Genomic DNA, 16044 nt, shown 5'->3' with positions numbered 1-16044 from the left:
TCCAGTATTTTCTATTTCATCAACTTTTATTTTTTCAAATTTCTGAACAGTTCTTCAACTTAGTATTCCAATTATCCTCCCTTTTTCTTGACATTTTAATGTTTGCTTTCACAACAATTCCAAGGATATTTTTCTTTTGTAAATGCTTACTTTGTTCTCTGTTTTATATATTCAAGATTTTCCTCAATTATTTTATGATATTTTGGCACTCTACTAATGACTAGAATGAAGCACTGGAAAGTTAATTAGAGGTGCTGTGTATGTGATTGGGGCTGTCAACTGGTTGACCTCACCGTAGAGTGATGAGAAGAGGATCTGCCATTTTGTTATGATAGTATCTGAATGTTTGTTTTCCTCCTGAGACAGATAATCTCCATGGAGAAGAATTCTCCAGTGTCACAGGTGGGGAATAGAGACCTGAATGACAGCATTAGGGAAAAATCATAAATAGCACTTTTCAAAATGTATATTTTGACTTAATTTTTACATTTTTGATATATCTTCTTATATCCACCCTCAGATAGGCCTAGTGTCTCCATGTTCTGGTCTTCTCTGATAGAGCCTCTGTAGATACTAAGTGTTGGGGAGGAAGTAGTTGTTTGGTTATTAGGACTAGACAGTGAATCTATGGTTCTAACTCCTCCTTACACATATTGTCAATCAACCCTATCATTTTTTTCCCCTTTCAAATACACTGGATGCCAATGAGCCATTATCTTTTCTGCATCGTCTGATGTTAACTAGCTTTTGACATCCCTAATATGGACTTAGTTTTCCACTTGTTCTGCTCTGATCAGTTGGCTACCTCTATCCTTTTGTTTCCCATAGTTAACAATTTAGTTCACATCTCACAATTGATATCATTACCTTTCCAGTTCTCTTTGTTCTTGTAAGTTTATATCATTTTTTCATTCCTTTACAATCATTTTATTGGTTTGCATAAAAGAACAGAGTAAAAGCAAAGATTCAAGCTGCCATGTTTAACTGGGCATTTTCTGTGCTACTCTTCTTAGGAGAATTATCTCACTCAATCCTCACAGCAGCTCTAGGAGCTAGGTGCTGTTATTGCCACCTTCTTAAAGGTAAAGAAACACAGATATTAGGCCTATTGCCAGCATCACTCAGCAGGTAGGTGAAGGGGCTGGGATTTGACCTGAGCTCTTTTGACTTTATTCAGGACCTGTATTTTTTATCTTTTGGCAATATATTCTTTTAAACATCTAATATTTGAATTTGTAGGAGTCTTATATTACTTTCCTAGAGTTACATTTGTCTTCCATATTTCTGCCACATTCTATAAGGGAACCTTATTTACATTTCAGTGATTTGCTGTCTTTTCCTTGGCTATAGATCACACTGCTGATTAATTTGACACATGTTCAAACTATCTGAGATGAATATTTATATTTATTTTATGTATATTTTCTCCTGGGAGGTACCCTTTCCTAGAGTCTATGCCTGGCATCTATATCTTCAACTAAGAAGAAAATGTATTTAAGGACATGTGCATGGAGAGTGTCACTGGATCTGGAGTCAGTAGGCTGTCACGTTAGTCCTGCATCTACCAGCTGCTAGCTGCATTGTATTAGAAATTCATACAAACTCTGAGTTTTAGCTTTCTTTTCTGAACAGTGGATTAATTATTCCCATCCTCCTTGCTATTACAGGATAGCCAAAAACAAATTTTAAAAAGCAAGAGAATATTCTGTAATTCTAAGACAGTCTTCATTAAGCTGTCATTCATTTACAATCATCCAAATTTTGACCACATCCACATATCACTTTCACTGTTATTTAGTATTTAGTAAATATATTTGTCTTAAGTCAATTTACTTCTTTTTTGCTTAAATACATTTATTTATAAAGGGAAATTAATGGAAAGAAAAAAAGAAAAAAAAAAAAAAACACAGGCTCAAACTATAGGAACGATCAAGGCCCAAGAGAGAAACTGTTGCTCATGGATATGTTCAGGAAGAGCAGACAGGAATGGATCTTGGGCTTGGGGACCAGTTTTTCATTGCGTTGGCTCAAGAAATTGGCATGAAATGAGCGGAATGAGTAAGGGAGAGGAAGATCCAAGGCAGCAGGTTGACCCACTGAAAGAAGTGAACTCCAATCTGAGAAGGAAGGTTGGAGTAGAATGGGATGGAGGCTTTTGATTGAGTGGTAGGATGGGGCACTGAAGCTAGAAAGAGGCCATGACAGAGAAACTAGAGTCAGGGGTTTCAAGAAACATTTAGTTTAAGGACATCATGTAAGGGTCAAAGCTGAAAAATTGGGAGAGCTTGAGGAGATATAAAACTGGTTGGGGATGAGGGGATGCTTGAAAAGTTAGGGATGATTAATAGAATTTAGGAAATGGAAACTGCCACGTAGATGGAGCCATGGTGTTACTGCAGCATAGTAAGCCAGCACCCCAATTTGGAAGTGACAGGTCTTTCAGGAAACGTGGTAATGGAATATGTGTCTTCCTCATTTTAAGTTTTATAGCATTTCTTCCTGGGATTAAACTCTGAGAGCAGGAATGCCCATCAGCAAGGGATAAGAAAAGTCAGGATATCAGTCTTGGGTGAAACAGTCAATATATCCCACCCAAAATTATTTTGCATATTGTATAATACCACATGTATATACACCATATTTGGGAAAACACTACTTTAAAGCATTCCACAAATATATGGAATTACTTACAATTAGCTCTTGGAACAAACTCTATTGTCCTTACAATTCTCCTCCATTCTTCCCTGGTAACTATATCCTGGTGTCTAGGAACTAAAAATGATCCCATGGGCACAGTTGGCTATGTGTTTATATGGCATCTGGGGAGCCATTGAAGGATTGGGCGTGGTAAAATTATAAACATACTGAAGTTCAAACTTAGAACACCTTTTAACATCTGGCAAATATAAACCATCCCCCTTTTTCATTTTTGTTTGGGCCTTTCTCAAAAAACTAAAAGTTCTTGCTCTAACAATCTTGGCCTAGATAGGAGATGGTCTGAAGTAAATGCGGTAGAAACAGTTACATCATAAACTATTCCAAGACATGTCCTAAAATGGGAAATCTAGGAGATAGCTCAGTGCTCCATCTTGCTGGTTTCCCATACTGGAAAGCCAAGGACAAAGGAAGATTAAATTTTCTAAGCATTATCTTGGGATTGGGGTTTCATGCTTGGGAGGCCCACGCCTGAAGTTCTGCCTAAGAACAGACAGATAGCAGCAGCTCAAAGCCTGATCTACACAACTTTAGCTAGAGCAGGGTCATTTAAAAGGATAGTGGTCATTGTTAATTTTCAGCATTTGCATAAACAGGAGGAAACAATGAGGAAATTGTTTAAGAAGGAGAAAAAAAACCTCCTATAGCCCTCTGTTTCTCCCTCCCTTCCTTCCTTTCCTGCAAATGACTGCTTGCTTAATACCAAACTAACCATTGTGCTTTTGAGAATCCATGATTACTGCTTGGGCTGGAAGGTAGTAAGATTTTGAGGCCAGAGGGGAGGTCAGAACTCATCTAATTTAGTCCTCTCACTTTGAAATAAGAAACTTACAACCCGGTGAAGTGAAATGATGATCCCAAGGTCTCCCAATTGGTTAGTAGCAGAACCAAGCCTAGGTCAGTATTCCCTGCCTCCATCTGTTGTAAATCCTCTTGGACAGGCTTTGTGGCAAGCTACCAGCAAAGCTTATTGGAAAACATTTAAGAACGTTAGAGTGTCTGCAGATGTGATTTTAAAGGTTATTTATTTGTTTTACTGCAGATCATGACTTCCCCTCCATCCGTCTTCTTGTTTCAGGGCCAGATTCTGCCCTTTGATGTTCTTTGTGGCATTCTCGTTGTCTTTGGCCCGAATCTGAAGCAGGGCTTGACCCAAAGCTACTGGTGCCTTTGTTTGCTCCCAGAGGACTTCCCCTCCTCCCAGGAGACTCAGCAAAATCAGTTGTCTTAGAAATACTTTCTACACAAGATGCATCCTGCTGGGTCTGTGTCATAGAATCTTTGAGCTGGAAGAGACCTCTGAGGCCATCAGTCCAACCCCTGACCCAGTTCAGGCATGTCTTCCAAAAATTCCCTGGCATATGGTCACATAGTCTTGTGGCTGGAAGGTACCTTGGAGACCAAATAATATCTTGATTTCTTTTTGTAGGTAAAGAAGCTTAGATTCAAAGGTGAAACGATTCATCTCCATACAGGTGGCAGAGCTAAAATTGTAATTCATGTTTCTGACCCTGAGTCTACTGTTCACTGTTCCATCCAACTTCTGATTATTCTTCTAACAATTGTCCAGTGAATTATCCCTGTCTTTATTTGTTGATCATCATTAATTTACTAAGCCCTTATTTTACCCTGTAGTAATAGTTAAGAAAAATAGACATTTAACTAGATAAAAAGACCACACAAGAATGGTCTTCATTCCCTAAAACAATTGTGTTTTATTTATTTATTTATTTATTTATTTATTTATTTATTTTTATTTATTTATTTATTTTTAGGTTCTTTTGGTTTGTTTGTTTTGTTTGTTTGTTTTTGAGATAGAGTTTCACTCTGTCACCCAGGCTGGAGTGCAGTGGCACAATCTTGGTTCACTGCAACCTCCACCTCCCTGTTTCAAGGGATTCTTCTGCCTCAGCCTCCCGAGTAGCTGGGACTACAGGCACACACCACCATGCCTGGCTAATTTTTCTATTTTTAGTAAGACAGGGTTTCACCATCTTGGCCAGGCTGGTCTCGAACTCCTGACCTCATGGTCCGCATGCCTCGGCCTCCCAAAGTGCTGGGATTACAGGCATGATCCACCGCACCCAGCCCTTTTGTTTTTTTTTTAAAATGCTGCTGTAACAAGTTATGAAAAATTTGGTTTAAGCCAAGACATATTTATTGTCTTAGTTGTGGAGGTCAGATGCCTGATGTTTCTGGGCTAAACTCAGGCTGTTGGCAGCGTTGTTTTCCTTTTGGAGACTCTAGGGAGAATCTGTTTCCTTGCCTTTTCCAGCTTCCAGAGAATGTAACATTCCTGTTCATGGTGTGGCACCTGCCTCCATCTTCAAAGTGCATTGCTGTAACTCTGCTTCCATCATTTCTGACGCTCTCTCACCTACTTCTTTGCTTTATAAGGCCCTTGTGATTACATTTGGCCCATCTTAATAATCCAGAAAAATCTCCCTATTTTGTGATCCCTAATATAATCATATCTACAAAATCCCTTTTGCCATGTAAGCTGACACGTTCACAGGTTCTTGGAATTTGGACCTGGATGACTTTGGAGAAGCATTATTCTGCCTACCACAGCGACTGTTGACAGAGCAGTCCAGTGCTGTCACTGACATATTAAGAAAGAAAGCCGTTGCAGAAAACAGATGCTTGAACCAAGTTGTGAGGGATGTGAAGCGTTCACTAGCCAGGGCAGATAAAATAGGGAATGATGAGTAGAAAGAAGAGCATGTTCAGAGCTGCCCAGATATGAGAGTGAGCACATGGCACCTTTGGGGAATGCTGAGTACTCTGGATGACTAGGAAAGACTATTATCCTATTAAAAATGCATTCTTAAAGTCTCAACAAGTTTCACACATAATGCAGTTAGCATAAGAGATGCAAAGAGATATCCAACTAACTCAAGGTAATATTGTAAATGGCACATTCATAAGGATTGAAAGAGGAGGAATATAATGAGAGAGGGAGGTTTGTATCTTAAGTCTGCTGTTGAGGGACAAGAATAATCAGAAAGGGTCAAGTGGTGTGAACTGCCCAAAATAGAAAGTCTGGAGAGGCCTCAAGGGTAAGAAATATTTATTTTTAAAAAAGAAGAGTGCTACAGCACACATAATCTTTTGCGGGGAGGTCAGGACTTAACTATGTGACATCACATATGGGAAACATTCATTGTTGTCAATCAAATGCCAGAAGCTGCTGAATTTAGATCCAACGGTGACTCTCAAACTTCATCTTTGCACAGTAGCTTATTTGGTAATTTACTTGGGGTTGTCTTTGGCTATACTTCATCATGATGATCTTTTCCAACAAATTTAAAACATATATTTGTTCAATTTAGAAGTTTTCCCTCATACTTTTTTTTTGCACCTTCTTCAACTTTCTTTCTAGCAAGGACATATCCAAATGAATGAATGATAATAAATGTAAAAATGCAGATTTTATGCTAGGTCTTGAGATGTGAAGAACTGCAATATGTATAAGAGACTCCTATTTCTGACTGTACTATCAATAGATGTGCCCACAGTTCATTGGGTCTCACAAAGAACATCGTAATTCCCACATGTTCTATTACCGCAATTTGGATGGCAATTACATTTTTATCAGCAAGCAGTTATTGATACTAATTATGTCTTAGGTTGTCTTATAAGCTCAAGGGATAGAGGAACATATAAAATATTGCATTCTCAATGGATAGTTTTATATCTTAGACCTAGGACCTAGAGATGTCCTAGGCAATATTAATTTTTTTGGCACCCTCCAATTCACTCCCAAGTAATTTACTTGCATCCTTTAGCTCCTTGAATCCTCTTTACCCAAATTTTGTACAAAAGGAACCAGGAAGAGTAGCAAGCTCATGGTAGCCGCTCAATCAATGGGTTTGGAACAAATGAGAACATTTAAGTAAAAATCTGAAGGTAAATTGCCTGTGCCCACAGAGCTATTAATTGACAGTGCTGAACTTGAACCCATATCTATTTTCAAAGCCCTTTCTGTTTGCACACCAAAAAGCTGCTGATGACTGATAAAAATAATGACTAATATTTATTAAACTTTTGTGATATGTCAGACACTATTCTAACTGTTTCATATGCATTAAGTCAATGCTTCATTTGAATAAAAAACTTACAAAAACTTCACTGAAAGAAAATCTTTTGTGATAGATGTTGTTGGTATCCCCACTTTTCATGTCAAGTAACAAAGACCGAAAAGTTATGGAATTTTCTTAGCATTATCAGCTATGTAAATTATATAGAGAAAATTGAACACAGACAGGCTTATTCAAGGACCCATCTTATTATCTAGAGTGAACCTGGTTTACAGAACAAAGATTGTGAAAGATTTAGGAGAGTAAGGGCACAGTCACTAGAGGTATGGAGAATGATGACTATAGAAAATTTCAGATAAGGGTATATTAATAGACAACCTACCTAAATTCTCTCTTCTGGTAGTTTAAAATCATGATCAGTAGAGTCTTAGATAACTTGTGGTCATATCTCAGGCCCACTGTAGAGTCTGAGGGTACATCAATTGGACTCCTACTTACAGTGGTTCTCCTTGTATCTGTTATATATTTTAGGCTTCTCTATATGGTTTAATTTTGAATAATGATTTTATAGTACTAAAAGTCAGAAAAGTCATTTTCCTACTTATAATATCTGGGTGTAGTCATCAAAGCTTCCTCTAATATCTCTGCTGGTGGGGAATTAATTACACAGTGATATGACTTATTTTAGTTTCTGATATATCTGTATATTAGATAGATCTTTGCTTTATAATCCAAACTTGATCTGCCTGTAAATACATATTTCAAAAGCAAATAACATCTTTTGATGGCCTAGAATTTGGTGTATCTTGGTAAATTTTCCATGCACATTGAAAAGAATGTGTATTCTGCTATTGCTGCGTGGATTTCTCTGTAAGGGTCAATTGGGTCAACTTGGCTGATGGTGTTGTTTAGATTTTCTGTGTGTTTATTGACTTTCTTAATATTTGTTCTATCAATTACTGAGAGACAAGTGTTGAAGACTTCAACTTTAGTTGTAGATTTGTGTATTTCTCCTTTCAGTTCTATCAGCTTTTATTTCATATATTTGAAAGCTCTATTGTTAGGTGATTAAACATTCAGGATTGCTATGTCTTCTTGGAGAATAAACTTATCCCTGTAATATTCCCTATTTCTAAGCCTACTTAGTCTGATGCAGTATTGTTACTTAATTTTTTAAAATTAGTTTGTGAATGTTATATCTTTTCCCATCCTTCTACTTTAAACCTTAGTATATCTTTGTATCTGAAGGCACGGAAAACATAACATTGCATCTTGCTTTTTATCCAGTCTGATAATCTCCATCTTTTAATACACCTATGTGTGTTTTGATTATGGTTACTCTAATTATTTGATATACTTTGATTAATATCTGCTATTTTGCTAGCTATTTTCTATTTGCTCAATCTTTATTTTTTTTCTTACTTTCCACTTTCTTTCGAATTGAGTATTAATAATCCCATGGTATCTCCACTTTGGCTTATGTATTTGTATCTCTTTTTAAAAATGCTTTCAGTGGTAGCCATAGGGTTTATAGTATGCATCTTTGGCTAATCAGCATCTATATCTTCAAATACGAACAGGGCATGATGGCTCACATCTATAATCCCAGCTCTTTGGGAGGCTGAAATAGGAGGATTGTTTGAGGCCAGCAATTTGAGGCCAGCCTGCGCAACACAATGAGAACTCATCTCCTAAAGTAACTAACTAACTAAAAATTAGCCAGGTGTGGTGGCACATGCCTCCAGTCCCAGCGACTTGAAAGGCTGAGGTGGGAGGATTACTTGAGCCTAGGAGTTCAAGGCTGCAGTGAGCTATGATCATGCCACTGCACTCTCTGAGTGGGCAACAGAATGAGATTTTGTTTCAAATAAAAAGAAAAAGAAATAAAATGATACCACTTCAGGTGTAGTTTAAGTACCTTAAACGAGAGTGACTCCTAGTTCCTCCTCCCAACATTTGTGCTACTGTCAGTCATTTTACTTTTATACACGATATACAAAGAATATACATATTGCTATTATTTTACTGTAGATTTTAAAATAATCTTTATGAATAATTAAAAAATAATTTTTAAAGGCTTTATCTGTACTTTCTTATATGCAATTTTTAGGAGTTTTCATTTCTTTTCATAGACCCAAATGTCTGTCTGGTTAATTCCTTCTGCCCAGAGAATTTCCTTTGTACTGCAGGCATGCTGGTAATAAATTCTGTCAGTTCTTGTTTGACTAAAAAAGTTTTATGATTCCTTTATTAAAAACATTTTCTTTTCACCATGGATAGAATTTTACTTTACAGTACTTTTTTTCTTCCTCTCAAGACTTTAAAGATGCTACTCCATTATCTTCTGGAGTAAAGATGTTACTCCATTATCTTCTGGCTTATATAGCTTCTGATAAAAAGTCTTTGTTTTTTTATGGATGTAATATGTCTTTTTTCAGTTTCGCTGCCTTCAAGATTTTATTTCTGCCTTTGTTCTACAGCAGTTCAAATACAATATATATAGTGGGGTGTGTGTGTGTGTGTGTGTCCTGTTTCATATTCTCTGGGCTTTCTGGATATGTGATTTAATGTCTTTCATTAATTTTAGAAAATTTTCAGCCATTATCTCTTCAAAGATTTCTTTTGTCCCATTCTCTCTCTTCTCTGGAATTCCAAAGACATGTACTGAATGTTAAATAGTTTGATATTTTGAATAGCTCTAGGGTGAGCTACTATTTTTTCCACTATTCTTGCTCTGTTTGTATGTTGTATTTCAGATTGTATAATTTCTAATTACCTACCTTCAAGTTCTCTATTAATTTTTCAGTTGCATCAAATCTACTGATGAGCCCATCAAAGGCATGCTTCATCTCTGTTACACTTTTATTCATTTCTAACATTTGCAATTAATTATTTCTTAAAAATTTGATCTCTTTGCTAAATTCATTCAACCGATCATGCAACTTATGTATCTTTTTCACTAGAGTCTTTAACGTCTTAATCAGTTGTTTTAAATTCCCTGACATTTTCAACATCTGTTTCATTTCTGAGTCTGGTACATTGATTGAGCTGTTCCTTGACATTATGTTTTATTTCTTTCTGTCTTATATTTTTGTATATCTCATAATATTTTTATATGACAAGACTGAGATATGTAATTTTTGTGAATCAATTGGGTATACTGTGAATTTTGCCAGGATTTTGGGGGAAGATAGTCTTTGGTTTGAGTCATTTAAGTCAAAAATTAACCTCAGTTTGAGATTTGTTAATGATATGCTTATGGTATTTGGCCATTCTTGCATTGCTATAAAGAAATACCTGAGGCTGGGGAATTTATTTTATAAAAAGAAGTTTAATTGGCTCATTGTTCTACAGGTTTTATAGGAAGCAAGTTGCTGGTGTCTGTTGCTGGTGAGGCCACAGGAAGCATACAATTATGGCAGATGATGACAGGGAGCCAATATGTCACACAGTGAGAGTGAGAGCAAGAGAGAGAGTGGAGGGAGATACCACACTCTTTTAAACAACCAGATCTCATGTGAACACACTCATTATGAAGGGGATGGCACTAAGCCATTCATGAGGGATCTGCTCCCATGATTCAGAGACCTCCCACCAGATTCCACCTCCAAAACTGGGGATTAGATTTCAACATTAGCTTTGAAGGGGACGAACATCCAAACTATATCATTCTCCCTCTGGCCCCCAAATCTCCTGTACTTCTTACATTGCAAAATACAATCATCTTTTCCCAAGGTCCCCCAAAGTCTTAGCTCTTCCCAACATCAAGTCCTAAGTCTCATCTGAGACTTATATCCTTCCACCTAGGAGCCTGTAAAATCAAAATAAATTATTTACTTCCAAGATACAATGGAGATACAGGCACTGATTAAACATTCCCATTTTAAAAGAGAGTCAAATTGGCCAAAATAAGGGGGCTGCAGGCTCCACACAAGTCTTAAATCCAGTAGGACTGTCATTAAATCTTAAAGTTTCAAGATAATCGCCTTTGATTCTTTGCCCTGAATCTTGGTATGAGGGGTGGGCTCCTAAGGCATTGGGCAGCCCCGCTCCTGTGGCTTCCCTGGGTGAAGCCCATGTAGCTGCTTTCATGGGTTGTAGTTGAATGCCTGTGACTTTTCCAGGTTCAGGATGTAAGCTACTAGTGGATCTACCATTTTAGGGGCTGGAAGGTAGAGGCCCCATTCCTAATAGTGAATTCACTAGGCAGTGTCTCAGTGAGGACTCTGTGTGGAGGCTCCAACCCCACATTTTCCTTTGGCACTACCCTAGCAGAGACTCTCTGTGGGGGCTCTGCTCCTGTACAGGCTTCTGCCTGGTCACCCATGCTTTCTTACATATCCTCTGAAATCTAAGTAGAAGTTACCAAGCCTCCTTTACTTTTGCGTGCTAAATACCTGCAGGCTTAACACAATATGGAAGCCACCAAGGCTTACAGAATGTGCTTTCCAGAGCTATGACCTGAGCTGTACCTGGGGCCTTTTGAGTGAGGCTGGAACTGGAGTGGCCTAGATGCAGAGAGCAGTGTCCTAAGGCTGTACAGGTCAGTGGGCACCTGCGTCTGGCCCATGAAATCATTCTTTGCTCCTTGGTCTCTGAGCCTGTGATAAGAGAGGTTGCCTTGAAGATGTCCAAAATGCCTTTCAGGCCTTTCCCTGTTGCAGGGGCCTTTGAAAACAGTATGCTGAGAATAGATAGGGCTCAAGGACAGTATCTCCAATTGAACTTTTAATGAACTCCCGTAGGCGCCAAGAAGGCGGGCAGATAAAGAAGAGCATAGAAACAAAGAACTGAGTAGAAGGTTACATCTGGGAAAAGAAAGTTTGTTTCGCATTGCATTCTTTCTGCTGACGTGGGGTTTATGGAGTATAAATAAAGTGAGGCGGAGGCTCTGAGCGCGGCCGCCATGTTCTCTGTGTGTCTTTGTCTTTTGTGTGTTCTTTCATTCTCCACCACCCCCGGCACGGACCCCAACACCCTGTTGTCTTGGTTACTAGCACTTGGCTCCCTTTTAATCATGCTGATCTCTCCAGCAAGTGGGTCCTGTGCAGCCTGCTTAGATTCTCCCCTTGAAAATGAGCTTTTCTTTTCTACCACATGGCAAAGCTACATATTTTCCGAATTTTTATACTTTGCTTTTTAAATATAAATCCCAGCTTTAAGTCATTTCTTTGCTCCTGCATCTGAGTATAAGCTGTTAGAAGCAGTCGGGTCACATCTTAAATGCTTTGCTGCTTAGAAATTTCTTCTCCCACATATCCTAAGTCATCACTCTTAAGTTCAGGCTTCCAAAGATCTCTACAGCATAAACACAATGCAGCCAAGTTCTTTGCTAAGGCATAACAAGGGTGACCTTTGCTCCAGTTCTCAGTAAGTTCCTCATTTCCATCTGAGACCTCATCAGCCTGGACTTCACTGTCCATATCACTTTCAGCATTTTGGTCTCAATCATGTAACCAGCCTCTAAGAAGTTTCAAACATTCCCTCATCTTCCTATTTTCTTCTGCACTCTTCAAAGTCTTCTTATCTCAGGCCTATTACCCAGTTCCAAAGTTGCTCCCACATTTTCAGGTATCTTTATAGCAATGCCCCACTCCTCAGTACCAATTTTCTGTGTTAGTCCATTCTTACATTGCTATAAAGAATACCTGAGGCTGGGTAGCCTATAAAGAAAAAAAAGGCCCGGGGCAGTGGCTGATGCCTGTAATCCCAGCACTTTGGGAGGCCATAGTGGGTGGATTGCCTGAGATCAGGAGTTCAAGACCAGTCTGGCTAACATGGTAAAACCTCGTCTCTACTAAAAATGCAAAAATTATTACTTTCTTTTGGTGGTGGGTGCCTGTAATCTCAGCTACTCAGGTGGCTGAGGCAGGAGAAATGCTTGAACCCAGGAGGTGGAGGTTGCAGTGAGTTGAGGTCATACCACTGTACTTCAGCCTGAGCAACAAAGTGAGACTCTGTCTCAAAAAAAAAGGAAAAAAGGTTTAATTGACTCATGATTCTTCCGGCTTTACAGAAAACATAATGCTGACATCTGCTTCTGGTGAAGCCTCAGGAAGCTTACAGCCATGGCAGAAGGTAACAGGGAGCCAGCATATTCCATGGTAAGAGCGGGACCAAGAGAGAGAGGGAGGAGGTGCCACACCCTTTTAAACAACCAGATCTTATGTGAACTCACTCATCACCAAGGGGACAGTGTAAGCCATTTACAAGGGATCCATCCCCATGATTCAAACATCTCCTCCCTGCCTCACCTCCAACACTGGGGATTACATTTCCACAAGAGATTTAGAAGGGAGAAATATCCAAATTATATAACTTACCTTTCCTGCACAATAAGATTTAAGTTCTAGAGGTACGTTGCGTTTAGACTGCAGACTCATGTGCAAGACGTGTTCCTCAGGATCTGCTCCACCGTCAGGTTTAGGTCTTTTCTTTTCTCTGATGTTATAAGATGATTTTTTCACATGCTCTTGTCCTCTCATAGCAGGAACCTGCTGCTGACTGAGGAGAGGAACAGAGTGTTTTCTGCTGTTTGAATTGAGGCTCACTTTCACATAGGCATTGTGTTCCTGAATACCCCGATAGTGGTGCCTTCTCCATGATACTGCCCTTTCCTAAACTGCAAGAGACCTGTTTATCTGAGCTCAGCATGTATTCTTGCTTTTCTTTCAGAGATAGAGCGTCTATTTTTATTTCTTCTCTGCAGATGCAGTGGGTCTTCACCGCTGTCCCAAGGCCAACATTGTTTGTTGCCTTTTTCTTACAAGCTTAAGCTATGTGTTCTACAGAAGAGATACAGTGAAGAATCTCTGTAAGGCTTTATTCCAATCCTACACTGGCTGCTATTTTTCTCTTTGAAATATGAGCCATGAAGAAATTTTTCTTAGGATTCTCACCCTGCCTCCAATCATCTTACAGCTGATGAAATTTGTAGTCTATTGAGAAGAGCCAATGAATAGCGTGAATCCCATTTCTCTATGGCTTCCAGGGATTCCATAATCTTATGTTAACCCATACTCAGCCTTTACCAATTTTTAAAACATTAGTTAAGTTATCATCAACAGGCTGTATGGTTACTGGGGGCGTCTATCCTAAGAAAACATGTGTTCATGTCCTGGCTCTTCCTGAAGGCATTTTTCTTACTTTTTATTTAGGACCAGTTTGTTGTCCTGCGACCTCAGTTCTCTGATTAGTTACAAAAGTAAAGATAAAAATAAAAAGCTGTGAATTTGCAGATTTTTTTTTTTTTTTTTTTTTGAGACAGAGTCTCGCTCTGTCGCCCAGGCTGGAGTGCAGTGACCGGATCTCAGCTTACTGCAAGCTCCACCTCCCAGGTTCACGCCATTCTCCTGCCTCAGCCTCCCGAGTAGCTGGGACTACAGACGCCCGCCACCGTGACCGGCTAATTTTTTTTGTATTTTTTTGCAGAGATGGGGTTTCACCGTGTTAGCCAGCATGGTCTCCATCTCCTGACCTCGTGATCCACCCGTCTCGGCCTCCCAAAGTGCTGGGATTACAGGCTTGAGCCACCGTGCCCAGCCAAATTTGCAGATTCTTTAGCATTATGTTCTAGTACCTCTAGGAGTGCTACTCTTTCCTGCTTTCTATATCCTAAGTAGAAGCCAAAAGTCTTTCACAGCTTTTTTTTTCACGTTTATTGAGGTATAATTGATAAATAAATATTGTATATATTTAAGGTGCATAGCTTGATGTCTTGATACACATATACATTTTGATATAATCACTATAATCAAGGTAATTAATATATCCACCATCTCATCAATATGAGATAACTATTTACCATTTTCTGTTCTCTCTCTCTCTTTTTTTTTTTTTTTGGTGGTAAAAACAGTCATCTACCCTCTTAGCAATTTGCACAGCATTCTTTGTGATGGAGTCACAGACACTAAATGGAAGGTTTCCATTGATCTTTCTTTCTATCATTCAAGGAATTTAATTTAATAAACACTTTTGACCATATAGGACTCCCAGATCTTGCCTTCAGGCAGCTCATAGTTTGCTAGGAGGAAAAAAATACAGCAACAGATAATTTTTGAATAGCAAGTAAGTGCTAAAATACAGGTAATCTATGCTAACAAATAAAGGGGATAAATGGATCACAGCTTTGGTAAAAAACACTTAGATTTTCTAGGGGAGATGACACTTGCATTAGTTCTTAAAACAAAAATATTTTAGCAGCATAGAAAGCTGGGTAGAACCTTCTAAAAAGAAGAAACATCATATTTTGAGTTGTAGATTTAGCATAATTTGTCTCAACAAATTTATATGTCTAGAATAACATTACACTCCACTCACAGACTCTGTTGTTAACAATATGATGTAGGGACACTCAAACATTTCCCCCTGGCATATATATTTATTTATTTGTGTAAAATGAAATAATATAGTGTATTCTGAAAGATCTGATAACTGCTTAATAATACAATGATGCTGAATAATTCACATTTTCTCTTGTTTAACATTTCACTTATTTTTATTTATTTTGCTTTTGTAAATGATTATTATAAATGTCTTTTAGGTGCAGTATATATTTTTTTCATTCCTTTTGGATAATTTTATTGGATATATTTGTATAAGGGAGTTTCTGAATTAAAGACTACTGACATTTCCAAGACTTTGGTACTTGCTACCAAATTGCTTTTCAAAGTGGTGGCTCCAATATTTGCTTTCTTAGTAGTTTATGAAAGTGCTCATTTCATCACATACTCACAGGAATATTGTATCTGCATTAATAAAATCTTGGCTAATTTGGCAGCTAAAATGGCATTTTATTAACATTTAGAAGTTTGTATTATTTGAATATAAGTAGGTCCCATAACTTGAAATATTTCTATTAACCATTTTGCTTCCTCTTTTGTAAATCCTCCTTTTATGCCCTTTGCCCATTTATATATTGGAAAATATGGTTTTTGGTTTCCCTTTGAGAGTTGTAGGTTATTGTATTATATTTATTGGCTCTAAATATTATGAAATCTTCCTTTTAAACCCTAGAGCAGGAGTGCCTAAATCTGACTGCTCAAAAATGCCTTTGGAGCTTTAAAAATGTATACATTCTTGGGCCCGACCTGATTCAGTAGTTCTAGTGCAAAGCTCAGGAATCTGCATAAAAATTTCAGAGAATTCTGATATGTTAGCTCGGTTGAAGAACCCCTGCTCTTGTTTCCTATAGTCCAGTTACCCTGTTTTGTTATCATATTTAGCCTCGTAGGGTCTGCTCTTCACCTGAGAGTAAGCTGGTGAAGGTTGTGTTGCAGAAGATGAGCCT

At 38.2% G+C, this 16044-nt stretch overlaps 1 long non-coding RNA gene across 3 annotated transcripts in view; it reads right to left on the bottom strand.

Moving 5' to 3' along the window:
- Positions 1-16044, bottom strand: part of LOC108587366 — a 112352-nt gene that overhangs the window by 78744 nt on the left and 17564 nt on the right. For 2 of the 3 annotated variants that reach the window (XR_002523989.2, XR_002523991.2), the window contains exon 1: positions 13079-13654. This is a non-coding gene — a long non-coding RNA (uncharacterized LOC108587366). Of the gene's footprint in view, positions 1-13078; positions 13655-16044 lie in introns of those variants that run through there. The other variant, XR_002523990.2, reaches the window with a different exon arrangement.

Source organism: Papio anubis, chromosome 8, assembly GCF_008728515.1.
Source record: "Papio anubis isolate 15944 chromosome 8, Panubis1.0, whole genome shotgun sequence".
NCBI lineage: Eukaryota > Metazoa > Chordata > Mammalia > Primates > Cercopithecidae > Papio > Papio anubis.
The sequence above is the reverse complement of the archived record's forward strand: the minus strand, read 5'-3'. Positions and strand labels throughout refer to the sequence as shown.